Below are 6,753 nucleotides of genomic sequence, written 5' to 3'. Positions count from 1 at the left end.
TGAGGAAGAGTACAGAGCTGAGGCTGTCACCCCCACCAGCTGATAACTAGGCCTCTGCTCCCCTGCTGGAGTGTCAGCAGAGACCATGCCCACCCAGAAGGAAAGAAGATCTACACCCCCCTTCAAGGTCAATGAAAGCCAAATGCTTACTACACGAGTCGTTTTTGTATTTTACATTTTCCTTTCTTATGTATTACTTTCTTTGTTTCTTTTATATATATTTCTTTGTAAAACTGTTTCTGCACATCTGCTTCTTTTAGATTTATTTACTTATTTTTACTGATTTTCCTTTACATTTCTTTCAATTTTCTAATATGTATTTTACATTATTTTTACCAAGCAAACAGAAAACAAAGATATCTGATAAACACTAGTTATGAAGACAAACTATACCCAAAGAGAAATTACACATTTTCCCTTTGGTCTAATTGACTTTGCAGTACTACTCCAAAACATTTATAGCAGAGTCCTTAATAGTTTCAAAATTCAACCTTCAAGCCTAAAATCTCTAAGATGAATAATCAAATTATTAAAATAGAAACACAAGACAAAGAAGCACAAGAGAAAATTCTCTCCTAAAGTAACAATAATTCTACCTCTAAATGAACTCCAGAATAGCATTACTCACATTCCAAACCATTCTATCCTTTTACCAGAAAGCACATGATCTAAAATTTCATCTCCTTAAGTTTTATCCACGCACACCCAGAAAAATTCATAAAACAGTCATGTACAAAGATGTTCATCACCACATGGTAATGCTGAAGAGTTGGAAGCAAGCTGGATATCCATTGCTGGAAAAATGAACAAATTAAATGTAGTGGATGAAATAGTCTAAAATTAGATAGTGGTGACAGATGCATAATTTTGTGAATTGCAAACTTTAAAGGAGTAAATTTTATGATATATGATTTCTATCTTAAAAAAACTATTATAGAGCATACAAAGGGGATGAATATTCTGGCACTTTATGCAGCAGTTAGAAGCAATGCATTGGAAATACATAAAACAGCACACATAGGTCTTGAAACTATGTTGTCAAGTTCAAAGTAAATTCAACAATATGGGAATATCTAAAAAATATAGTTTTAAACTATCCAATAAAAGAAAATAAGAGAGGGTCTCTAACAGGTCCCCCTTTTAAAACTTTTTTTTTAAGTTTATTTATTTTTGAGAGACAGAGACAGAGAGAGAGACCAAGCAGGGGAGGAGCAGAGAAAATGGGGGACATAGGATCCAAAGTGGGTTCTGTGTTGACAGCAGATGGCCCAATGTGGGCCTCAAACCCATGAACCATGAGATCATGACCTGACCCAAAAATGTTTAACCGACTGAGCCACCCAAGTGTCCCAATAATTCCCCTTTCCATGCTCACATGCTTGGCTGTAGACTCCAGGAACACTCCCCTATCTTCTGCCTTTCTGACCAAGAAAGCTGTGGCAGATGTAAGACACCTATTATCCTTGAATGACAAAGTATCTCACCTTCTACAAATGAAGATACGAGCTCAACATTGCCTATTATTATACTGGGTACCAGAAATACATCCCTCAGTTAATTGAGTCAGAGTAAGAACCTAAAGAGCAGTATCACCCCTAATTCTGGTACTTCCTAATTCAGGCTTCCAAAAAAGAATCTACAAGTTCAGGAACTCAACTGAGGACAGATCCACTTACTCTCTGCTTATTTTCTGTGGGAAAACAAGGTCATTTGGTTGGCTTAAAGGACTTGGGACTGAGTGCTATTGGAAGGGGAGAAATATGAACAGAGATCATTCTCTCTCATTTTTGCCATTTTAAGTAGTACTTGGTCTCAGTCTACATTCATTCAATAATTATTTATTGAGCATATATTATATACTAAGCAGTATTTTTACGTGCTAGAGATATGTCAGGGAGCAAGCAAGAGTCCCTTGCCCTTAAGCAGCTTACACACAGTGAGGGAAGAAAGACAGCAAACGAACGCAAAATTCAGTACTTATAAATGCCATGAAAAAAGACAGGATTACCAGTTAGAGAGTAGAGAGGCGAGGGGAAGTTGTTTAACTATGATAATAAGAAAGAGCTCTCTCAGAAAGTGACAATGGGTCGACTATACTAGGAGATACTAGCCAAGAAATTTAGGGAAGCAGATTTCCAAGCACAGAGAAAAGCAAATGCTGAGGTTCAATAGACAGAAAGTGTTCAAGTGTTCAAAAGAGAAAGCCAGCGCAAAGAATGAGAAAAAAAGTAGATGAAGTCAGACCCTTGCAAGCCACAGTAAGGCATTTAGATTTTATCTGGTGTACAGTGGGAAGAGAAGGTTTTCTGAGTCTTAAGCAGAAGACGGACATGCTGTAGTCTGTACTTCAAACAACTCTGACTGCTTATGTGGAGGACAGCCTACATTCAAGAAGACAAGCGTGGGAAGACGCAAACCAGTTATTAGGCTATTAAGGCAGCTCAGGCAAAAGACTTAGGGCTCAAACTACGCTTCTAACCATGGAGGTGGCGAGTCACTGTAACACCCACAATATAGTTTAGAGTAGAATAAGATTTCCTAACAGGTTGAACTAAGAGTATAAAGAGAAGAAGAGTTAAGACTCCTAAGTCTGGGCAGCTAGATGGATGGTAGACGCCATATGCTGCAGAGGGAAGGCCTGGGAGGCAACTGGAGAAAGGGTGTTTAGAATTGTTCTTATGAATTTAATGCTTTCTGTTTATTTCTTTCAAGTTCATCTGTCAAATTTCTCCAATTGATTTACAATCCATTTGGTATTTCTTTCACATCTTCAATGTGCCTAGCACAGTACTGACATATAATAAATACCTGCTGAAACCAATTACACTGCAGTGGCCTTATAAGAAAACATATAAATCAACATTTTGAAACCTTATGTTTGAAAAATTAAAGACAGATGTTTTAATCAAAGATACTGTGTGTGTTTAAAATTAAAAACCAAGTGCTAGAAGCAGGCCTACTAGATACGTATTTTCAGTTTTAAAATTCATCCCTTGTTGGATGCAGGGTGGCATAAAGTAAATTGCTAAGAAAAGTTTTGAAAAGGACCTATATAGAAAGATATTTTTAATTTTTTTGAATTTTTATTCATTTTTGAGAGACAGAGAGAGAAAGAACATGAGTGTGGGAGGGGCAGAGAGAGAGGGAAACACGGAATCCAAAGCACCTCCAGGCTCTGAACTGTCAGCACAGAGCCCGACATGAGGCTTGAACTCGTAAACCATGAGATCCTGAGCTGAGCCAAAGTCAGATGCTTAACAGACTAAGCCACCCTGGCGCCCGTGCCCCAGAGAGATTTTTAAATGTCAGAAATTATAATTAAACTATAAATAAATGAACTTCACCTGACACCGCATTTTAAATAATTGTTCGCAGTATATGATGAATTTTGAATGCCTGGGATCCTGTCATTGTCACAACCAACATAATAAAGGGAAATCATATTAATGCAAACTTTTATGTGTACCCTTTTAAATTATACCGTGACAAAGTTGAATTCTAGCAGCTGGTGTTCATGTGAGTTCTAGGGTATTAGTCCTAATGAAATACTTCCATCATTTTACAGCCATATCTTAGGCAGAAGCAAGGAAAACATTAAATTCTTTATTTCATACTTGTCTACACCTTTCGTACATTTTGTCCTTTAACAACTAATCCTCTGAATTCTAAAAATCTAAAAAAAAAAAAAAACTATACTATTTTAAAACTTGTACCCTTTTGGGATGCCTGGATGGCTCAGTCAGTTAAGTATCCGTGGGTTCATGGGTTCAAGCCCCGCGTCAGGCCCTGTGCTGACAGCTGAGAGTGTAGAGCCTGTCTTCAGATTCTGTGTCTCCTTTTCTCTCTGACCCTCCCCTGCTCATGCTGTCTCTCTCTCTCTCAAAAATAAACCATTAAAAAAAAAACTTGTACCCTTTTCCTTCCAAGATAACAAATACATAACAAAAAACACTTTCAGGTGGATATGAATTCAACTATCTTAAGTTTGTAATTATTAAAACTGCTACTTAATCATTAAGGCTATAAACTACTGATCTAATAAGAAAGATTTACCAGGGCTTACTTAGAGATATCATGGGTATCAAGAGTAACTACAAAGGAGACCAGAAAAGATCTTTTCATAACAACAAAAGCACTAATAGAAATGTCCTTTATTTAGAGTATATAGCTCTTCACCTGTTTCCTACAACACTAACACAAACATAACTAGCAAACTGTATCCTCACAACTGCATAGTACAAACACTATACTGTTTTCTGTTCTGAGACAACTGTCAATACTAAAAAACAGAGAGGAGGTTTATTTCCATTGGTTTATGTATTTTTTCCCCCAGTAAAGCAGGGTTCCCCAGAAGCAGAAACAATATAATCTTGTTTATTTTTTTAATGTTTATTTATTTTGAGAGAGAGAGAGATAATAGAGGAGTGGCAGAGAGAGACACACAGAGAGAAAGACACAAAGAGAGAATCCCAAGCAGGCTATGTGCTGTCAGCATAGAGCTTGACATGGGGCTCAATCTCATGAACCATGCGATCATGACTTGAGCCAAAATCAAGAGTCGGACACTTAAAACGACTGAGCCACCCAGGCGTGTACCCTTGTTTAAGGACTACAATTTCACGCACAGTGTCTAACACAGTAGATGCTCAATGTTTCTTATCTTTTTCTTTTTTCATAAACCTTGACCCCAATTTGGCAATCCTTGGAAAAGGCAAGAATATTGCCCTGTAGTCACCAATGACAGGTTTCTAAGATGGAGCTGCTTCAAGTCCCCTCCTTTCTTCAAGGTTCAAGTTCCATGTAATTCATAAAACTTTCTGATTGCCCCAGTCCAAAGCTAACTTCCCTCTCTTAACTTCTAAGGACTGTATTATCTTATCACATATACTGACATGAATGCACTATGTGGACTGTCAATCACCTAGATATGGATCTAGGTATACATTGTATCCTCAACTACATCAACTTCAAAAACAGAATGCTAGGTTCTATTTGTGTCATAATACCTAGCAAAGTGTTGTACATGCAATTGTTTGCTAATAAAAATAAAGACAATGCAATAAAGACAATATGAAGCCAAATCTGCATATTCTTCTATCTTGTACTCAAAGACATGTCAACGCCTTTGAAATTTTCTGATCAAAATAACTAAAGAATGGGTAATGATCACAACCAAAACTAACAAAATGATATTATTATTAACCAAATATTTTATCATTTCATTGTCTCACAACATTGTGAGGGAGGGTGGGTATAGATGTTCATGTATAAAACCAACTCACTGTAATAAAGATATAACAAGAAGTGAAAAGGTAAGAGTACACCCTCCAAAAAAAGGTTACTTAATATGAACAATAAAAACGACATAGCACAGAAACAAAAGATGTCATAAAACAATACGTCCCTGATTGTTTAAAAAGAATATATAATATGTACCCACCGAGGAGTGCAACTGATGTTTGAGATGGGATGTTCTTCATAATGCAGAACTGTCCCTTTACTACAAGATGCTTAGCATCCCTGGCCTCTTCATTACATGCTTGCAACACCCCCCAGTCACTGTGACAACCGTAACACCATACACATTTCCAAACGTATTGGAAATCTATGCATCTATGCTTGTGTATTTACGTATGTACATTGGCAGAGAAGGAAGAAAATCAAAAATAAACACTAAAATGGTAGCAATTACTACATGGTAAAATTACAGATAATTTTTTACTTTCTTTTTTATGCTTTTCCATACCTTCCAAAGCAGAAATACATACCTAAATACAGTAAATAATTTTAAAATGAAAGCTCCTAGCATTCAGAAATATTGCTCTTGATACTATAAGCTGACAACTTTAACTTAGTCTAGTAAGGAAGACAATCAAATTTTAGAACAAAGGTATTTCTTAAGGATAAACTCACTCTCTCTGAAAGTATTTAAATCTTGACCTATTCTGCACCAACCTCTCTCTTACTACACAAATAGTTGTATAACTGTATAAACAAAAGGCTCTATTTAGATAAAGAAAAGAATTAAACTTATTAGATTATCATTAGTATCAAGAATATATTATGTACAAATTTACTTTCCTTTAAACATAGTCGATATCAAGGCATAAAAAAGGCTTTGATCTCACTAAAATTTTGTGATTAATGATTTAAAAAAAGTCCTTACTAAAGCATCAAAATTAAGTTTTGATCCTTGTCAAAAAGGAAAGTTCCTCCAAATATCAATACAAATATCATAAATTTGATACCTGGAAGATACTACTACTGGGGAAACTGAGTAGAGTGAATATAAATCTCCTATTATTTCTTACAGCTGCATATGAATCTATGTATGATCCATTCAAATAAAAGGCTTATTCTTTAAAAAGTACAGTATTTAAAGAGCAAGCTCCAACACTGATTATATCAACCAAAGTCAAAGATCATCTCTCTAGGAATTAACAATCTAAATGAGGAAATACACACACACACACACACACACACACACACACACACACACACTAAAAAACTGTTTGTGAATTTTTACTTAGAATTTAAAGACAAGTATATAATACCGATAGTATTTGGGGCGCCTGGGTGGCTCATTTGCTTAAGCGTCCAACTTCGGCTCAGCTCATGATCTCACAGTCCATGAGTTCAAGTCTCACCTTGGGCTCTGTGCTGACAGCTCATAACCTGGAGCCTACTTTGGATTCTGTGTCTCCCTCTCTCTCTCAACCCCTCCCCTGCTTGCATATTCTCTCTCTCTCTCTC

At 36.3% G+C, this 6,753-nt stretch overlaps 1 protein-coding gene across 2 annotated transcripts in view; it reads right to left on the bottom strand.

Annotated features, from left to right (window-relative positions):
• Nucleotides 1-6,753, bottom strand: part of TMEM135 (transmembrane protein 135) — a 231,882-nt gene that overhangs the window by 181,516 nt on the left and 43,613 nt on the right. The gene's annotated exons all lie outside the window — the stretch shown is intronic.

The sequence above is a fragment of the Suricata suricatta genome, chromosome 11 (genome assembly GCF_006229205.1).
Source record: "Suricata suricatta isolate VVHF042 chromosome 11, meerkat_22Aug2017_6uvM2_HiC, whole genome shotgun sequence".
NCBI classification, from domain to species: domain Eukaryota; kingdom Metazoa; phylum Chordata; class Mammalia; order Carnivora; family Herpestidae; genus Suricata; species Suricata suricatta.
The sequence above is the reverse complement of the archived record's forward strand: the minus strand, read 5'-3'. Positions and strand labels throughout refer to the sequence as shown.